Source organism: Ciconia boyciana, chromosome 8 (genome assembly GCF_034638445.1).
Source record: "Ciconia boyciana chromosome 8, ASM3463844v1, whole genome shotgun sequence".
Lineage (NCBI taxonomy): Eukaryota > Metazoa > Chordata > Aves > Ciconiiformes > Ciconiidae > Ciconia > Ciconia boyciana.
Genome location: NC_132941.1, coordinates 2,983,068 through 3,004,631, shown reverse-complemented (window position 1 = coordinate 3,004,631; position 21,564 = coordinate 2,983,068). Strand labels below are relative to the sequence as shown.

The 21,564-nt window shown below is 39.6% G+C and overlaps 1 protein-coding gene across 10 annotated transcripts in view; it reads right to left on the bottom strand.

Annotated features, from left to right (window-relative positions):
* MEGF11 (multiple EGF like domains 11) overlaps positions 1-21,564 on the bottom strand; it is a 293,113-nt gene that overhangs the window by 191,973 nt on the left and 79,576 nt on the right. The window lies entirely within an intron of this gene.

Genomic DNA, 21,564 nt, shown 5'->3' with positions numbered 1-21,564 from the left:
TGTAGGTCTCTTGACAGCGATAAACTCATTTGTCACTTCAGCTCTTTGTAATGAAAAACTCTAACACCAGAAATTACTTTGGTTAGCAGTTTTGCTTCATAATAAAATTTTCACCAAACTGACACTTATTATTATTATATTACAGAATACCAGCTTCTTCTGTTGCACTCAAGTTGCTACTGTTCATAAGATAAAATGGAGCTTGGTTTTGAAAGTATATTAAGATCCAAAATAGATTTGTAAAAAATAGCTCAAGGAGAAGAAATAATTTTACTACACAATGCAGTAGCTATAAGTGCAGCCTTGTCTTTTCAAGGTCATCAAGTTTTCCATAACTACAGTGTTCTATATCTTATTTGTCCACTTTTGGATTATTGGAATGTCAATATCCTCAAGGTTCAAACTATGAAAAACTGGTTGGTTTTACTGTCTCACTTGCCAGTTGAGCAGAGATATAGATGGGAGAATCTCCTTTTCTTCTCCCTGAGTAGGAACAGCTCATGGTTTTAAGACTTCTCCTGTGCTGCTTTGGTGTCTGACTTACTTTCCAGTGTATGCTGGTATGCCCATCATATGCAAAAGAACTTGGACAATACTGAATAACTACTTTAAATTTTACTGCTTACTACCTTATTTCCATTTTACCACTTAGGACATTGCCAAAAACCCAGTGTGTCAGTGATTCAAATTGGATGGTTAAGTTGGAACATATAATTTCCATCTAGACTAACATGTATGAGTTATTAACGAATATGATGTAGTGGCAATGAGATCACTATATTAAAATATATATACATATATATAACCTATGTTTGTATATCCTGTGTTTTCATATCAGATGGGAAATGTGGGTATTCTGCTTACTTAACCAAGAACTGGCTGAAACTGGACTACAAAAGACTTATTCCAAGACAAAGATTAATTCATTCCTGCCTAAAACAAAGCCAGCAAAGCTGATTTGTGAAGTAGCTTTGCGTTGCTGTACTGAAAACCAGGCTGAACTACCCAATTAATTTTAAATCAGCTAGCAAACCTTCTTAAAGTTGCACTGGGACTGCATATGAAACACCCTTTCAGTTCCCAGGTACCTCATGGGCCAAACATTTTCCACCAACGTCTTGTACATTTGAACGATTCCTGCTGTATTTGACATTCTGTTTGGACAACCAGATTGGATCACATCTTGAATCTGCACTCAGGCTGGCATCAAAGTTGATGGAAACATTTTGCTGTCTATTCTGTGTTTGGGTCATTGCAGACCAAAATCACTAAGCTATTCGCAATATATTTAAATCCAACTTCAAATCACAAGTGAACTTTGAATAATCCTATGGGACAAATCTTCCTGCTCTTTATCCATCAAGTCACATGTGACCAGTGACTAGAATGTTGCCTCGTTATAACAACTGCAAGATCTTTCTAGATTAGTCATTTCCTTTCTAGGTTTGCTGCATGTCAAAAGTGCAATTTATTCTTATTTCATATCTTGTGTTTAGACAGTATTGCAGGGGGCATGAAATATTGATAGCTAATTCTCTAGTCACTAATTGACCTAATCTTTTGTGCATTTATTTTACTTGAGTTAGGGTTTCTGAAGACAGTGAGGCATCCTAGTCTACAGCTGTAAGATGAAATTCAAGACAAGGTATTAGAAAAACAGGATTTCCCAATAAAGAAATACATGCCTTCATGCAATTGTCTAAAAATGGCTCGTTATCCAGGACAAGAAGTCCACATACAGAACAGCCACAAACATAGAATTTGTTATTAAAAGTACAGTGTACTAAAAGATATACGATATGGTGGGATAGGGATATTGTGAAAATTCTGTCCCGTATAGCTTTATCTAAGAATACGATTCTCATTAATGTAACTCTCACACATTAGTTTTATAAGAGGTATGGAAATAGAAACGGAGATTTTTCTGTTCCCTGTACAGACATTTACAATAATAAATAATTCTTACATGTAAAACATGCAACTTTTTTATCCTTTTAACCATGCCAGGTTCTCAGGTGAGGGCATAATTTGTGAGCAAGAAGGCTGATGGTGGACTATTTCTTTGCTCTTCCAAATAACAAAACTCCTGCTCATTACTGGTCTAAATTTACTTGATTTAGCCACACAAGCATATCATACCCTAACTATCTTAACATAAATATGAGATAATAATGACTAATTAAGCTAATAAAGTTTACTTAATCACTTGTCTATGGACAGAAGTGCTGACTTCCGTAGCAGTGCTCCAGCCCCTTAGGAAAAGTGCTATGTGAGGCTTACAAGCAAGACTCAAGATAGTATTCCTCATTCTAAAGCAATCAGTGATACGCAAAATACAAAAAAGTACTATAGAGAACTGCATCTTTATTTTTAGGTGTTTTGAAATCCCGCATAGCTGAAGATGACAATGTTTAATGAGCAATTAAAGAGTCAAGTAAGGTAAAGACACTCCTTGGAATTGTGGGTTCTCCCATCTCTGGTTGCTAAACTTGCTAAACAAGCAGCTATGAGCTCACTAGCATATAGTCATTTAAAGCTGTGAAATTACACAGGAGTAATCCCACATGTGGGTGTCACAGAAATCCCCCTTTTTTAAAAGGGGAAGCTTTGATATAAGCCATTTTATTCAAGGAGGCAAATAATCAGACTCCTCACTGTCTGATTCGAATCAGTCCTATAAAGGTCCATATAAAGGTCGTATTAGTGTACAACTCTAAAGTTTTACCACGGCGAATAAAATTTTGAATTTCCCCTATAAAAGGGAAGTCTTGCCTTGCTCTAATCTTTAGAGTTTAAATTAATTTTTCATTCTATTAACATTCAACATAACAGGATACAATGGTCCCCAAGGCATTCTTCATAATATACTTTGTACAGTGGTTTGCAAATGATCTTACTAGTTAATGGAACTATAAAAATTACTTGCACATAAAGGTCAAGAAAAATAAAGATAAGTGTATACTTTCTGCCACTGTCCTGTTCGACACTCAGCTAAAGGCCCCTGGAGTAAAGAAAACTTGTACTAATGCAAGGAATGTAATTCCCCCCAGTATAATAGCCCAAGCAGTTAAACCTTTGGAATTCCAGACTTTTTATGTCTGCATTTTCCCTTGATCAATTCTCTTGAACAATCCAGCACCTCATTGATCAGTTTATTATTAGCATTCTTGGCATGAGTTTAAGATCAGTTTGTAGTTTGATTCAGCCTGGTAATAAAATGACCTACATCAAAGCCCTGCCAAAATGCCATCTTTGTAGCAAGGCGTTTAGCATGAGTTATTTGGCCATATTCAAGGTCACATAGCAACTGCTCCTTATCATGGAATAAAGTCAACAAAAGGGTTCTGTAACAATTCATTTGATGCTTATCACTTACTTACTTTATAATTACAAACAGTCCTTTTTTTAACATATAAGGTCAATCCTCAGGGAAATAGACCTAAAGATTAAACTCTTTCACACCTGAAATGACTGCATAGATTTCTCTAACACTAGCACTTATTTTTTAATTGTTGTCCTGAATTTGAATTTAGATATATTAAATGGGCTGTCTATGTCTCCTATCCACCAAGGTATGAAATAGCCAGGATATTGTTATTGAGGAGTACACTGCTAAGTGGAGCAGGCTCTTCTGTCTGGAGAATACTTTCATTGCCGAGTTACTTCAAGTGAGTGGCACCACAGTTAGTTTATCTCAGACAAAAGCAGCCACAGTCCAGGGATCCAGAGCTACTCTGTCTTCCTTGACGCTGCATTCCTCTGTATGGACCCAAGCTATGACTTTGCAGGGTTTCACCCTGCTGCACCACACTGTTTTATACGCACTGTTACACCCTGCTCATTGCTACATTATCAACCCATTGACTACTTGTACTCCACTAAGCAATGTAACTAACACCTGCCACAACTACCTTCTTAGCCTCTTTCCTAGAGGTGAAAGTGCATTTAGAGAAGAGTTTCATTCTAGGGGAAGAAGTATGGAGTGATTCAGCTTGGCAAAATTTTGTTAGCTTGTCCAAAAATATAATTTGTGTATTTATTTCACAAAAGGCAGAGTCAAAAAAATGTGTCTTGTGCTTGTGATGGAATGTGGTAACATTTGCAGTGGTCCTTTGAACACGGAGGAGTTCACAGCCACTGACCCAGCAAGTTTCATCTCCCTCCCACTTCAGCTGGTGGGACTTTATTGTGCCAGACAAGCAAAATATCTTCAAAACAAAGGCCAGTACAATTACAAAGTCTAAAGGAACCCAGTGTAGAAAGCAGAAAACGGGCTTCATGAACTGCACTCATTCATAGCAGCGCGTGCTGCAGAAGAGATGTGCTAGAGTGTTCTGTACAAGCTAGAGTTTCCCAGGCTCTGCAGGCTTTCTGCCCAGGGATTGTAGTGCAGCCAGGAGGTGACAGAAAGCATAAATAACTGTAGATACATTATAATAATGGAAACCATTGCTAAATGGAGATACGTATGCTACTATATGAGAGCATAGACACACTAAGAAATTCAGGCACTCTCCTAGAACTACACAGAAAGAACTGGTCTATTCCGACTGCACATGTGGCAAAAGGACACCGCCCCATGACTTCACATTCTTCAAAATATTTTTCTTTTCTCTGCCCTACTGTAGGCAGTCTCTGCCAGTTTTTCTTCACTATACACTGATCTCACACAAACTCTAACCAATTTCATTTATTTGCTGTGAACCAAAAGTAGACCTGCATCTTTTCTATATGTTGCTGTTATTTTAACTTCAGGTCATCTAACCAGTTTGCCCCATGCTTGATAGTTGTTGGATTACACAAAGTAGAAATTTAATGGAAAAAGTGATGTTTTCCTTCACTATTTAATACGTGTCCCTGGAACAATTTGGGCCATTTTAGCACATTCCTCCAGTCTCTCATGCCACTTTTAGGAGAAAGAATAATTTAGTCAGGTGAAATAGCAGTTATCTCATGGCCAGTGGTTTCAGATAGGGCAGAGAGGTCAAAGATGAAAAAAGATGAAAAAGATGCTTGCCCCTTATCCATTAGGAATCTATTCACTCAGGGCCACTCTGGTGTTTCCATCTTAATGTACTAGCCTGAATACAGATTGTGCTGAGTCTAGGATATTAGCTTCATTAGATAAGCCTGTAGTCAGCTTTTGGCTAGATTCTCTTAGAATGTGCTCAGAAAAGGGAGGTTTGATAGTAGAAGAAAGATGACTACAGCTAATGCATCTAGGTAGGTTTTCCTCGTTCTTAGATTATTGCTTATTTGTGGAACGGAAGATTCCCTCTCTAAATCACTGACTTTCTGACAGGAATCATGCTGATTAGATGGTTTCCTCAATAATTGTTTCAATGAAGTGGGATAATAGTTCTTTGCATTGCTTAATGTCTATTTCTGTGGTCATCACTCAGGATACACCCATTAATTTATCACCTTGGATAGCACTTTAATGCAGGGTTTAGCAACTTTAATAGATGAAGATATGAAGAGATCTCAAAGCCTGCTCAGGCTTTGAGGCATTTATGGTTTCAGTGTATGGCAAGCCTTATTTTTCATCTCCCTCTTGGTATCCGATGAAAGTACTAATAAAAAAATACAAAAGCAAGGAGATCAATGTGAGCGAAGAAAAGATGAGACTGATGCAGATCATATAGCAGCAATGGGTCGCAAGATCAACTTCTTTTCCTATAGGTGCAACTCCATTACATTTTTTGGCAGATGTGGAATTAGAGATTATGCATCTATGCAATCAGAACAGAATCAATGGTCTTTGTTGTCGTCTGGGGTGTGGGGAGTCTCTGACCATTGCCTTCGTGAGATATTGATCTGTTCAAGATAGCAGCTATGTTGTGTTATCCTCAGTCTTGACACCCTGCCAAAGCTTAGGGAGTAGGCTATGCCAGAGATGACTTGTGAATGTCTGAAGTAAAAGAATTGAGGAGATATACATTTTGAGGATTTTGTCTTCTCCCAGGAGCAGAATCTGACATATGTCAGTGCCATCACTGACAAAGTATCAGTAAATCCCTGTATGAATCGCTAGAAGGTAAAGATTTGTTAATAAGCATAAAACCTACAATAGTTTCAGCTCAGATTTCTATTACCAGATAAATGGCAATCTAGGGCTCTGATGACTAATGAGAAGGTAAACACAGAGACTTCCACGTTCTTGTCATGGCTGAGTGTCCCTGGCAGATGACATGGGCAAGTGTACAGGCCCTGGAATAATTCCGGCCAGACCTCAGTGTTTCAGACTCTAAGGTCCCTCACAGGAGGAATGCTCAGTTTACCGATTACTGGAGGATCTGGCACTGATAAAAATCTAGTTTAGTCCATGTTGCAATCTATTGCCTGCTGTAGGCCTTACTCAAGGGAGTGGTTAGGGAAGTAAACTGTGCCAGGGGAAGGACAAGGCAGAGAAGAGACTGCCACTTTTTCTACCTGCCCTGAGAAAAGCAAGACTGGCAGAACACTTCTTGGAATTGCAGTCTGGTTGGTTCTGAGGAAAAGCTGAGCTGGAGCAGCACATCCCTGAGACAGGAATGGCATCGCATCAGTGACCATAAAATAGTCACTGCGACAGTAATAGAGGAGAAGGTTAGAGCCCTGCAAAAGGAGAGGTCGATAGGAGTCACACATTTAACAGACTCTTTGTGTCATTTTGATGCCCCATTGGCTTCATCTGCTCTGGTAGAGAGAGGGAATGGCAGATAGTACTTACCATTTAATAATGTCTGAATGAGAGCTGAAAAGCAGCCTCCTTGTAGCAGCAAATGTCAGAAGAGCAGAACTGGGGTCAGTAAGCTGAACCGCTTTGTATCTTTGGCTGTGCGAATAACAGAAGAGCTTTGCAGTACTTCAAAGCACAAAAAGGGAATTGTGGGAAGGCATTGCTGGACTCTGAGCACTGAAGTGCATCTGCCCTGCAAAGTGGACAGGTTACGAGTTTGGGTAAAAGCAACACTAATCCGTTAGTCTGTAGATAAAGTCACAGCCAAGCTCTGGCAAGAGGAATGCGTGCAAAGGCATGAGGGAGTTAAGTTTAAGAACCTAGGCCAATTCTGCAATGAAGACAAAGCATATGTCTAATGACTGATTTCAACAGATTCGTGACTAACATCACACATAAAGGGAAGACCTCAGACCAAGGTCAGAGATGACAGTCCACACAGGGATGTCTCTTGCTCACCCCCAGTGCTCCACAGGGATCAGCAGATACAAGCACATGGGCTTGCTCTGTGGGGTGAAGAGAGAAATTCCACCTTCAGGTGAAATCCTGACCACTCTAAGGTGAGTTACACTCCCAAATCACTTACCATTTCTAAGGCTCAGTCTTTCTCACTGCCATCACAGAAAGTGAATCTGAGCCCATAGAGAACTCTTTGGAGATCAACTAAATATTGATAATTGTTGATAGTTTAAGGCCTGCAACTGATTTTATGCATTTTCTGCCATTGCTTCAACTAGAAATAATCATTGCTTTCTACTACGTTGAGAGGAAAGACTTACGCTGAGATCAATTCTGCTGATCAATGTTCTAATACAATATCATTCTGTGGGATAATTTTCAGCATTTAACTTTTTCTGGTAAACGATTTCCCATTGCCTCACTGCAGGGTTCAAAACAATCATTATCACTAGTTCAAACTGCTAATGAGGTTAAGAGAGATCCTGAATCAGCAGATCAGAATCTATGACCCAGGAAAGCTTTTCCCCTCCTGTGCCCTCTGTCTACTCCTTCCATTTTGGTAAATTGACCAACTCTTTCCAGCAATTTGTAGAAAATACATTTTCACTAGTTAATTTTCTACTGGAACTTGATTCATCCAACCAGCAAACTTAATGACAATTTGTCTGCAAATTGTGCTTTATATTGCACCGTTAGAAAGAGCACTACTATCTTATTCTAAGTAATGTAGAAATATTAACATCTCCTCTTACGCATTGTCTTTCATTCTCTCTGTATATCATCTAGCAGACCTCACTCCACCAAAACTAAATGCAGTCAAATAGTATTTGCCAGCAGGAGGGTCCAGTTTTTTTGAGGATGGAAGAGGAAAGAAGCAATTCTCCTGTGCTAAAACCAGTGGAAGGATTCCCCAACCATTCTGTTCTTAACCTTAGGGGAGTTTTTTTTATTGCCTGAGGGAATGAAATTCTTGGCAGGCTTCTATTGAGGAGAAGCTCATACCTAACTAAGATCCCTGGTCCTTTCAGCTTTCCTGCCAACATATGGAGAAGCAGCCAAACCTACCAGAAGAAGAGCAAGCATAACCTGCTTTACCAAACTACCTGTGATGGCAGGTAATATCAAACTACACTCAACAGACTGCTGAAGGAATGACTGTTCTCCACTCATAGGTATGGGTATCTTGTCTGCAGTCTGGGCGCTTGGAGGAGTTGTGCTGGAATGGAAAGTGAGCTGCCAGTTGCGAAGTACAAAGTTAGAAATTAGTTAGAAGTGGTAAGTCAGAAATAAACAAACATTTCCATCATAAAAAGACTGGAGGAACATACAGTGCCCTACAGCTGAGGAAGATGATAACTAAATTACAGAGAAACAGGTAAGTACTTGTATCACACATGGCAGAACTGTATGAAACACATGGCCATCACACGGCATGCAGAGGATAACCAAGGGATCAAGCCCAGCCAGCATGGGTTTAGGAAAGGCAGATCCTGCTTGACCAACCTGATCTCCTTCTACGACAAGGTGACCCGCCTAGTGGATGAGGGGAAGGCTGTGGATGTTGTCTATCTAGACTTCGGTAAAGCCTTTGACACGGTTTCCCACAGCATTCTCCTGGAGAAACTGGCTGCTCATGGCTTGGACGGGTGTACTCTTCGCTGGGTAAAGAACTGTCTGGATGGCTGGGCCCAAAGAGTGGTGGGGAATGGAGTTTACTCCAGTTGGCGGCCGGTCACAAGCGGTGTTCCCCAGGGCTCTGTGTTGGGGCCACTCCTGTTTAATATCTTTATAAATTATCTGGACAAAGGGATCGAGTGCACCCTCAGTAAGTTTGCAGATGACACCAAGTTGTGCGGGAGTGTTGATCTGCTTGAGGGGAGGAAGGCTCTACAGAGGGATCTGGACAGGCTGGATCAATGGGCCGAGGTCAATTGTATGGGGTTCAACAAGGCCAAGTGCAAGGTCCTGCACTTGGGCCACAACAACCCCATGCAACGCTACAGGCTTGGGGAAGAGTGGCTGGAAAGCTGCCTGGCAGAAAAGGACCTGGGAGTGCTGGTTGACAGCCAGCTGAATATGAGCCAGCAGTGTGCCCAGGTGGCCAAGAAAGCCAATGGCATCCTGGCTTGTATCAAAAATAGCGTGGCCAGCAGGACTAGGGAAGTGATCATGCCCCTGTACTTGGCACTGGTGAGGCCGCACCTCGAATACTGTGTTCAGTTTTGGGTCCCTCACTACAAGAGAGGCATTGAGGGGCTGGAGCGTGTCCAGAGAAGGGCAACGAAGCTGGGGAAGGGTCTGGAGCACAAGGGTGATGGGGAGCGGCTGAGGGACCTGGGGTTGTTTAGCCTGGAGAAAAGGAAGCTGAGGGGAGACCTTATCCCTCTCTACAACTGCCTGAAAGGAGGGTGTAGAGAGGTGGGGTCGGTCTCTTCTCCCAAGTAACAAGTGATAGGACCAGAGGAAATGGCCTCAAGTTGTGCCAGGGAAGGTTTAGATTGGATATTAGGAAATTTTACTTCACTGAAAGGGTTATCAAGCATTGGAACAGGCTGCCCAGGGAAGCGGTTGAGTCGCCATCCCTGGAAGTATTTAAAAGACGTTTGGATGAGGTGCTTAGGGACATGGTTTAGTGGTGGTCTTGGTAGTGTTAGGTTTACGGTTGGACTCGATGATCTTAAAGGTCTTTTCCAACCTGTGCGATTCTGTGATTCTGTGAAACTCATCGGTTGTGGGATGGTATTTCTAGCCGAGTGAACCTCACTATAGAAATTTTGCTAGTATATTACTACTGCCTTGCCTCATATCACAGCTATCTCTGCTTTCTTACTATGACTGTATCACTCAAATAGACCAAGAATTTACGGGTTCCAACACTGGCTGAGTAGCTGTTTGATTTAAGCAGTGACAGAGGAAGCATATAGGATAATGTCAAAGAAAATGAGCTATTATCAACAAAAAACCATTTATAACAAGGGCAAGACTCTCAGAGGTGCTACAGCAGACAGTGAGAGACACATGAGCAGGACTTTGGCCTAAACAGCCTAGTAAAATAACCAAGCCATCTTGCCTTGTTCTCTGGAAATCACCTCAAAATTACAGCACTTGCATATTTTGCTACAGGTTACCCACTCAGGGCATAAAGTGAATTTGTGTACAAATTCCATCATATTACTGTTCCTGTGAAATATTTCTTTTTGGATCTGGTAGCATTGCTACAGGTCCGTAGTTCTCTGATTACTGACTTGCCCTGAATTGTGGGTCTCATGCCAAGAAAATTCTATTTTCTGTCAGTAAATGACCCAGCTCCACTGCTGATTGATTTTCATAGGCAGAGAGTATGTGCTGTGTGTAGGAGTGAGGATGGGTGCATCAAAAACGTTGTTCCTAAAAGATCAAAAGTAGATGGATCAAGACATCTGGACTGCATGATACTTCTGGCTACCTTTGCTGAGCAATGCAACACCTAATAAAAATAAATTACACCGATTCTCCGAGATAAATTTTAGTTCTGTAGCACATCGAATAAATTACTGATTTTTCAAACAAAATCCTTCTTCATTCTTATTCCAAATTTCATCAAGCCAATCTAACAAAAATCCTTTCTTTGTTTCTCACCAAAATGGGATGAATATGGACAAATTTCTAAAGGCAAACCTGTCATTGAGGCCGGGCTAATGGCATGGGCCCTAGAGGGCCAACGCATTTCAGATATCATTTCAGATCAAGCCACACACTGCAAATAAAGGTCACCCTGATGAAATCAAGGATAGAAGTATAGTCTGTTTGAAGATCATGTTAATGTATAAGCTACACTAACATTACTGGGAATGCAATATTTAAATGCAGGCACTTTTCACTTTTCTCACATTTCAAAAGGAACCATAGCAATGTATTTCAGAGCAACTTACTGAAAAGAACTGCAAAAAAAGACCCCAGGGAACAAATTATTGTGTAATTATGGGGGCTGATTCTCATCTCAAGCCACTAGACAACGTCTGTAAGCAACTCCAGATTGTGGGAGGTCAGCTGATTTAGGATCAAGTCCAATTTCTTAGTAATGTCTAAGTGTCTAGAAAAACTTTCTACTAATAAGACATGGTAAAATGTACTTTCCAATTCCTGTGATTCACACTGTTGCCTGAAAATAGAAGATGGGATATGGAAATAAAACCTTTTACCTACACTGTCAGAAGCTATTGAAGATGCCTACACTGTCAGAAGCTATTGAAGATACCCTTTACTATAAGGTAAATGTTAAATAGCATTTGCATAAACAAAACTATTACATTGTATTTGGTGAAAAAAAATATCATTTTGGATGCCTTTAATGGTGTTTGTAAAAGGGATTCTATTTAAACTGTAGATTTCTCTAAAACATGACACCTGTGAATGCAGATGTAGTGATATCAGATTCTAAGGTATGTACCACTGACTTGCTTCAGCAGAGCTCGTATATGCACTACACTGCTGTAACTGAAAGCCTCCTTTTATTGCTTGCTATACTGAATACCAGGTTTAATTTCTTTACAAGTACGCTTATAACGTGTCTCATACACCGTCTCTTACTTTTAATGAGAAAAAAACTCCTTATTTGACTCAATTTACGTATTTAAGTTGTAAGCTTTTTCAAGTAAGGCTATCTTTTAGTGGTTTTGCACATGGATTTCTGGGCATTACAGTAATAAAAGTAAATCATAGTATTCAGAAAGGAAAAATCTTGATAAAAAGAAGGAAAGCTTTGGGATTAAATAGATTGAAAATATCTCCTGACTTCCTGCATCAGAGAAAGTGAGGTTTGCAAAAGTGAATACCTATTTTAGAAATACTGAGCTTAAGATAAATTATTCAAAAATACTTTGTGATCTGAACACATGGACTCACGTTTCATGAAAAATTTCCCTGGGGAGCCTTAAAAAACCTTTATTAAAGTGAAAAGCATGTGCAACAATACACAAATATGAAGTGGGATGCTATAATCCTGTAACAGAAAGACAAAGAGAATGTCTGTGTAAAAAAAGAATATCTGGTTCTAGAGGAAGTATCCATGGCTGGTTAGAAGAGCCCTGTCTCTGATTAGCCTTTTTGATATCTGATTAATACTCATACACTGTACTAGAGTATGAAGTGTTAACAGATGCTTTTCAAGCTATCAGCTGACATCATCTTCTTCTTTCACCAAGAACAATTAGGGAACCAAAAATGAACACTGATTTGCCAACCGACTCTATTGCAAACCTAAAATTGCCATCTATGTGCACTTTGGGCACCTTTAGTTCACTCCTACTAGCCATCTTGCCCTTGGGGTTTTGGGGGTTTTTTGCCCCATGAAGAATTCATGCCGTTTTGCTTCACTATCACCCACTTCGCTAAAGTAACTCATGCAAATGTCTCAGGAAGGTGCTTTGCTATATAAAGCTACAGAAAGAATTAGTACATCCATATGAAAGCACAACTCAACCTGCAGATCAGTTGTTACTCCAACAGCAACAGCTGACATTTATTATTGTTGAGGTGTTAACACTACTTAGAAATGGTGTATATCCACAGTTCTCAGCCAAGCTGATGGAAACTGTAGCATTCAACACCTTTGAAAGCCAGGCTCCTGATGCAGAAGTATGGTTTCAATAGGAAGAAGTTACTTCTTTTCTAAAGTCCCACAGTGATCTTCTGCACAATTTGGCATCTTAACATTTTTACACTTTGGTCTAAATGATTTACGCTTCAGAGTTGTAAGTACTTTTTATTTTAACATATGTGATCGCTTTCCACAAATTTTGAAGACTTGTTTCACAACAGAATACTATCTGTTAAGCTACAGAGTAGCTGGCCTATTTTTATAGGCTATCACATATTCATCAGAAACGGATGCAGTTGCAAAAGCAATTGGAAATCCATGGAATAATATATCTTTAACCTACCATGAGACACAGAATACATGCCACGTAAGACAAAGCTAATTGGGAACAAAGGGAACTACAACCTCTTTAAATTCCTACCCAGTAAACCCACTCCCAGGTATTACTGAGCATTTGAGAAACCAACATCAATAAACACAACTAGTTTGGTATGGTATTTCATATGGCAGGCTCCTGTGGTATTCCTAGTGTGAATGCCATCGGTAGTTTTAAGAGGGACTGCTAAAAGGATGTAATAATTACAGACACACGTTCCAAAAGTTCATATAAAATAAATGTACATTATGCACAGGAAGACACTGAAAGCAGTATACTTCAGCCTAACATGCAGCTCTTGGGCCAAATTCAATCTGCCAAGTGCTTCCAGCCAGTCTCATTCCTGTGATAGAGGAGATGGGGAATAGCTGAACTGTAAGTAAATGCACCCAGGTAGCCAACTGCCTCCTCCTGCCTGCACAGGTTGACACATTTAGGGCAGCCAGGGCTGTTGCTATAAATGGCTGAGAGACCAGAGGGCGGCAAGAGCAAGGCTCACAAACCCTCAGCCAGCCTAGACAACTGCCAACACTGGCTCGTCCTTTCCAAGGTTCTGAAGTGAGTGAAAAATATTTGAAAAGAGTGGTTCACACCAGCTTTCAAAGTAGTCCCCTGTCACTGCTGAAACTAAGAGGTGGAAAGACCATAAAAAAACCATAAGGAGATTTCATGAGGATCATATTGATGAGTACGTTTTATTAACTACAGTATGGCTGTATGTACTGAGTCTGGCTGGGATGGAGTTAATTTTCTTCATAGCAGCTTGGATGGTGCTGTGTTTCAGATTTGTGACCGAAACAACACTGATAATGCTAATATTTTAGTGATTGCTGAAAAGTGCTTGCACAGCATCAAGGCTTTCTCTGTTTCTCACGCTGCTGCCCCCCCTGCCCCAGTGAATAGATTGGGGGTGCACAAGAAGTTGGGAGGGGACACAACCAGGCAAACGACCCAAACTAACCAAAGACATATTCCATGCATTGTAATGTCACGCTCAGCAATAAAAAGGGAGAGGAGGGGCTTTCGGGAGATTAGCCATCTTTTGCTCAGTAACTGGCTGGTATCAATCTACCCCTGGGAGCACCAGGGGTAGTGAGCAAGAGCGGCTGTGTGGGTCAGTGAGCGAGCTGGGGTTAACCCACAACACTGTGCTATGCTATTATTCTATTGTATGCACTTCAGACATTCTCGTAGTGACATTGATTAATTTTAATTTACAGTTTCAATCTTATAGAAATGAGGAAGAGGGGCAACTGGCACTTACACCTGGCATGGGTCGCAGTAGCTCTTTTTCAGTCAACAAGGAATCTGCCTTAGAACGGTCCCCCACATCTGACTGATGGCTTCCCAGACATCTAGAGTTAATGTGTGACAAAGACTCTGGAACTAGTCAGGGGAAGGTCACAGCCAGAGGAAACTACAATAGAAAAGGGGAAGAAGATGCTACCTCAGATTTTGTATGTACATCAGAAGCTCTTTTTAAAGGCCATCTAGATTTAGGTAACTTCTTTTCCTCTCTCTCTCTCTCCTTCCTTTTCTACTAGGCTTTAAAACATCTTCAGAGCACAAGGGAAATAAATCTATTAAATGGGAGAAGGATGTAAAGAAAACAAGTCAAGAAAACAACTTCAATTTTAAACATGTGTTTCATTTCACACATCCATCTACTTTCTGACCCTATTGATTTCAATAAGTTAACCCAGCTCACCACACATCTGGACTACAAATGCATTTCAAACTCTTTTGGAGGGAAAAATCTCCTGGAGTTCTGTGCCTTCATAATTCAATAAATGGCAAATGTCCTGTACGTATACGTCCTCAAAAACAGTTCACTCATATATGGGATGGACAGGATCTTGTTTTTATAAGTCTATGCAAGTGAATGGATACCAGCAACATAGGAAGGATTGAGCCATAAAGCTATTGTGGATTAGCACCGGTGTCCTCCACGCCATTCTAGATCAGTGCAAACTAGCATTAACAACACTGAAGTGTGTTAAAGCAGGAGAAGGAGGAAGGGGATTTTGAAAGGGAATCGAGACATTAAAGAAGATGTGGAAGTGAGGATGAAGTAACTGAAGATGTCCATTCAAACGTGGTGGATCTGTGCTGATTTACAGCAGGTGGGGACCAACCTGTCTTTGCTAAAAGTGGGCAAATTAATGCACTAAACTTTGCATGGCTCTTTCTTTGAATTCAACAATGAACTCACATCTATGGTTCTTGTGCCTTTTTTCTGACCCTGCTGAAGCTTCCAGGCATCCAGGCCATACTATGAGTAGCTCTGGATCCACTGCCTCCTTCTGTGTCTACATTCCCAGTATTCTTTTAAACTGATCCAACCAAGATTGCCTAAAGCAGCCAGAAAAGCTTTTTTACTGCTACACTAGCAACAGTCTAAATCTTTTTCTAACTATAATGCCTGCATAATTTTTCCTCTGATATTTATAAAGCCCCTTGAGACATTATATAGCTTCAGCATACCCTCCTTTCTGACTTCATGCTATTTTCCTTCCTTTGTATGAATATTTTGTTTCTCCTCCTTCTACTGCATTTCTTCCAGAAGTCCTTCCCTTATTTCATTACTACTCCCCACCAGCGTCTTTGCAAATCCATCAGCATCCAGAAGCTGACTGCAAATATAAAATGATGGATGGGAGATGAGAATTGATTTTTTCACCTTCCCATCAAAGAGGTCTCTCCATTATCTTTAGGCTAAATAGTAACCCAGTGTCTTCATCTATGCCACAAAATGAACTGACCTACTTATAAGGCTGGTCTCCCTCTTCCTATCCACATACACCTGCCTCCCAAGATGCTCAGAATGAATAAGCAAAGGCCTCTACTGTTTGCAGAGCTGTGGCCTGCTCCACTGTGTTCTGTAAAATGGTATATTAGGCATTGGTATATGGCTCCTAGGTTACACTCTGCAGTATGGTAGCCGAAGTTGAATGCAGATAACCACTTCTGTTGCATGCTCCTTCTGTTGCTTTCCTATCAACCCACCTGCTCATTCAATAGGAAAGAGGGATTCCTCCCAGTCACCACACAGCGGTAAGAATGTTGCTGCTGCTACTACGACTGTGACTGCTACTGCTACTCCTAGAAGCAGAATTTCTTAATTCCTGTGCAAGTTTCCCCTCAGATGAGAACACAGGACCCAAAATATTTTCCCCATATTCTTCACTGGAAAGAGACATATGGAGTCATCTCAAACGCACATGAAAGGACAAATTTCAAAGTGTCTCCTACTGTCATTTTAACTCTACAATTAATAACCCTATATGCAGAATGGCCTTCCACACCATTTTCTCGCACTCATACATCCCCAAGCAGAAAGAGAAAAAGAATGTCCCCTGATACAAAGTATCTATGTAGTGCTATATCATTTCCCTTAATTTATGTTGCATTATTGATGTACAGAATGCCGTACTTGAATAATGTAACAGTAAGGCTCTTACAGAAAGCACTAGCACCAGCTTTAATGTGTGTGTATAAAGATAAGAAAAATATATTTCCCAAGTCCAGCAGTTTTCAAACAATATATTTTCAAGTTACAGGAATGCTCACCATGAGGAATTTAAAATTGAGGTGAGAGGGGGGGGACACAACATTTCTTCTAAAATGTTAATGAGCTACTGCCTTGTAAAGTGAAAATAATCAACAAATCTGACATATGAACAAACATTATGAATATTCAGGAAGTTTAAGCTGCTGATTCAACATTTTCTAAGAGTGTACAACTTTTGCACTGATCACATAAGCTATTATTTTTCTTTTCATCATAAGCAGACTCCACTGTGGTGTCGGTGTGTTGTTGTAACATATGCATTGAATTGCAAGTATTGTAATTCATCCAGATGGCAGGAAGCTTTGGAATTGTTACTCCTATGGTACAGATGTTTAACAATCTAGCCATATGGCTCCAATAAGGCAGCCTTTTCAAAGATTACAAAAACTACGCTAGACATGCAGCCTTGTAAATTTGAGTGCAATCCTGAGGTATGAATGTTCATATTGCTACAATGTAAAAGCATACATCATACTATGAAGTTGGCGTGTCTATTGGAATTACAGAATTTATGAGACATTATTTAAAATGCTGAAAAGAATCAGGTCCCAAATTTGCATAATTTCACCAAGTCAGCTATTAGAAGAACATTCCTCATTTGTTTTTGAAATTCATTAAAGGTGTCTGACATAGGCTAGCTGAAAAGATGGCTACTTCTAAATAACTACGTGCAAATATAATAATGTCCCCCACTCCAGCCTGAGTGAACTACCACTCTAGGTGACAAATTGAGATTCAACCAGTGAGACCAAAAATTTCTCTATGAAAAGATTTGTCAATGTCAAGGAGCCCTGATGATGGTTGTGGCAATTGTAACATGGAAAGCTGAATGTTGAGAAACAGTCTGAGATCAATAATATCTTGGCCAAGAAAGGAAAGAACCATGAAATGGTCAATCTATAACTCTACTGAATTTTGGCAGGTTTGAATGACAGATAAATGGCAGCAAATAAGATTGTTAAATCACTAATCCTGTCATTATTACATCCTGTCACATTGCATAGATTTATACATTAGAAAAAGAGTGTAAGGTATGAGAGTGAAAAATAAAACTGTTAAAAGCTAAAATATCTCAATCTATGAAGAAAAGGTGAATTCCCAACTTTGTGTTTCATGGTTGTTTTTTTCTGCCAAAAAGTCAGATAGAAGTAGATGCTGCTTGTAGTCCCATCTTCCTTTTCTCTGATGCTTGGGTCTCTGACCCTTTGTTACCTAGAAGAAACGTCTCTCTTATATAAATCTGTAGTGCAAGAATAAGATTAAAATGGACAGACTGAACAAAGCATTGGTCTCTCAGACAAAAATGTATCCATTTAGTACATAGAGGATCTTTCCACCTGACATATTCTTAAAGGAAAGTATTCAATTACCATCTACTCAAAAGGTAAAAATCACAAAAGAGCTATGTAATATTCCTTTTCTTCTTCTTTTTTTTTTGAGCAGCGAAGTATTCAGAGATGCTTTATCTACCACAGATACTAATCTAAGCAATATAATTTTAAAACATCCTTACGAAAACCTTGAAGGGCAGTTGAACCCTGTGGTTGTTTAAAAAAACATTTTCTGCAGTTTATGCATTTGCTCTGCCAAAAGCTTACCTTAGCATACAAAGTACAGTAAATCATAGTTGCTCTGATTTACTACCCAGACTATGCTGTTTGTTTTCAGGGACAGCTCAGTGAAAAGCTATGTCATGTATAAGAACATTCAGAGAAGGGGAAGTGTTTTGTAAAACTACCAGAATGGTAGCAACCATTTCTAAGACATCAATGGAAAAAAATGCAGATGTGCATTGGCAGCATTTTTCAGGTGGTATTTTTTGAATACCATTACAACCCAAAAATATTCCCAGCCCTTTATAGGCACAAAGACAATTTCATACTCCAAAACTGTTTAGTGTAAGTACTAATAGGCTGGCCAGATGTATAACTTACCAGTCAACAATTTAAATTATTTGACCTTGTGCCTGAATTCCACACTTTATGGAGCAGTAGCATTATAGATCTCAAAAAGGCAAAAAAGACACCAGAGAAAGAGTGGCAGAGCAAGAAGCTCTGGGTCAACCTGATTATTTAGAACGGAGGGTAGATTTTATTAGACCTAATCCATTTAGTAAGTCCCAACAAGAGGACAAAGATAAAAACATATCTGACATTCCTTTAAAAAATAGTAAATGAGAAGGCAAAAGATCAAAACAGTAGCTGAAAGCCTTCACTCCTGCTTTAAAATCCAAGAAACAGTCATTAACAGAGATTTAAACTCAGCCTTCTCTAGTCTAAACATGTCACTGTTAATTACAAAGCTATTTAACTTTTGCAAGAAAAAAAGACTGCTATTAATGAAAGAAGAACCAATTAGCCTTTAATCTACACACTGTTTTTTAATCAAACTTTCTTTTGATCATCAGACTCACTGCGGGATGTATTCTCCCCTCCCCATGTTGTAGTGGCTTCCATGATTGCTAATGGAATATATTTTGAAGGACTGGCTGAGTGGGGAGAACCTTCTCTGCAGGGCTGGAGCTTCTTTCCCTTCATATCAGTGGGGCTTAGCAGAAGCACGCTCATCTCCGAACCATGCCGCCCTATGACAGCATAGGCAAGTGGAATGATTTTGATGGTGTCTCCTGACCTCTCTCTTGTAGCAGCTGTCATTAAAAGAGCAGGCACTGAACATGTCTAGAGGAATGTGGGACAGGAGTACCAGACTACCTTGTTAGGAAACAGCAGAAAATATCAGTTTAAGGAAAGGAAAAAAATGGGAAAGAGAAGGTAAGGAAAGAGGCAAAAGCAAGGAGGTGCCACCAGGAATGAAAATGGAATTCACTGCTGCCTGCAAAGAATGATGAATGGGTGAATTTGCTTGTTGGCACAGGAACGTATTGTGGAAAAACAGAACAAAACAAAACTAATGGGACCAGGGCTTGATGTGTTAGAAACAGAGGGGATGACGTGAAAAGGATCACATTAGCTAAATATGGTGCCTTCAAACTCTTGGTTGCAGGGTCAGAGAGTTTCGATGAGGTTTTTTGGGGTTTGGGGGTTTTGTGGATTTTTTTGTTTGGTTGGTTGGTTTTGGGTTTTTTTGCTATGTGGCTACTTGTGGTATCAAAACAATAAGCCCAAGTATCTAGAATCAATCATGATAGAGAACTTCTTCCTTTACATCATTTCTCTCTCAGCTGCACTTGCTGCTCAGATCTCCCAGGGAGGAGGGTAGATAGAAAATGTCCCTGAAGCACGCACTTTGCATTTATGACCATGCAGATAATGAAATATAAGAACCTGACTCTTGCACATGTAAACAACAGAGAGAATGTAAGTATTATCTGCACTGTGTCAAATGTGAAACTCCTGGTCTGACCAGATACCTGCTGTCTGTTCTGCATTAGCAAAACTTTGGTATACGGTGTATGCTGTTCTTTCTCCATAATATACAGACAAAATTTGCCTGGCAGCAGTAGAACTCTTGAGTATTAATACTAACAAAAAAGCACTTTAAAATAAATGTTCATATCCTCAAAGAATCAGAAAGTCTGCAGAGATCTCCTGTTGTTGCAACCAGTATGGCAATTAAAAAAATAAAAAAAAAAATCAATAGATTGCAGAGAGAAAAATGAAAATAAATATGTTCTGTGCCAGCCAGGATTTTGAGCCACAAAATTCAAGTTGATAATAAAAGTACGTGCAACAACTGCTGAAGTGATATTGACACTTGAGAAATTTAAAGGTAGGTACGTACTTAACATAGGAAGGATTTTAGCAAAGACAATAGGTTACATTGTTTTTCAGGACTTGACTAACAGCACTCCACACTTTGAAAGATCAAATTATTCCTCTCTCTGTAAAATACGGCTAATTCTAATGCCTTATCTCAAAGGGCTGGTAATTTTTCACAGTCCAAAGCCCCTTTAAAGTAACTGTTTGGCATAAAGGTCATTTAAAATGAGATTAGGGTCCATTCATGTTTTTGAGGTGCTCATATATTACAATGTAAGTACAATATAGGTACTTAGATAAAAACACCAACAGAACTAGATGGAAAGAGCTTTAAAGAAACTCTGTCAAGTTATTTAAAGTTAGCTGGATAATTGTATCATTTTCACATTTAAATTATTCCATGGCATTCTAAACCTGTCAATAAAATTTGGATTCTGATGCTGATCAAAACCTCCTTGTGTTTTTCTTGTCATAATCCCATTCTAACAAGATGTAGACAAGACATCCCCAGCTCCATTCTCCTTTTGAGCCAAGTATAGCAAATGCATTCTGTCTCAGAATACTTAGAACCTGCAATACTGAAAACAGTGACGTTAATGTACAGGACATTTTTAATTAACAAAGCTCTTAGGTGTTGCTGAAAGATCCATTTCGCTTTCGTCCCCCTCAGACTGACCTAACACACTCCAGAGCTTTTTATTTACTTATACTACTGCAATTAGGACAAAGTTCTTCTGACATTTGTGAAGCTTTAAAAAGAGCAAAATTATTGACAGAAACCATATGAAACACAATGAGATTTTAACTGTTCTTACCTGAAGTAAGAACTTTCAAAGTCAAGAGGCAGAAGCTTTATGTTGCTACTTATACTATGTAATAATTCATTCCTAAGAGTGTTCTCAGTTTCCCTAATTCTTTAACATTAGTGCATACTTGCATAAATTACTCCCCAAAGTAAGGTCTGATTCAAGAAAGTACTCAGGAACTTGATGAACTCCCTCCCCAATGATTTCAGCAAAATTTTACTTAGGTGCTTGAAATGCACATACCTGAAATGACCTGAAATGTTCTGTATCTGCAATTCTGACTGAAATCCGTGGGACCTGAAGGTTCTGAGCAGCTCTGAAAATTAGCCCTTAA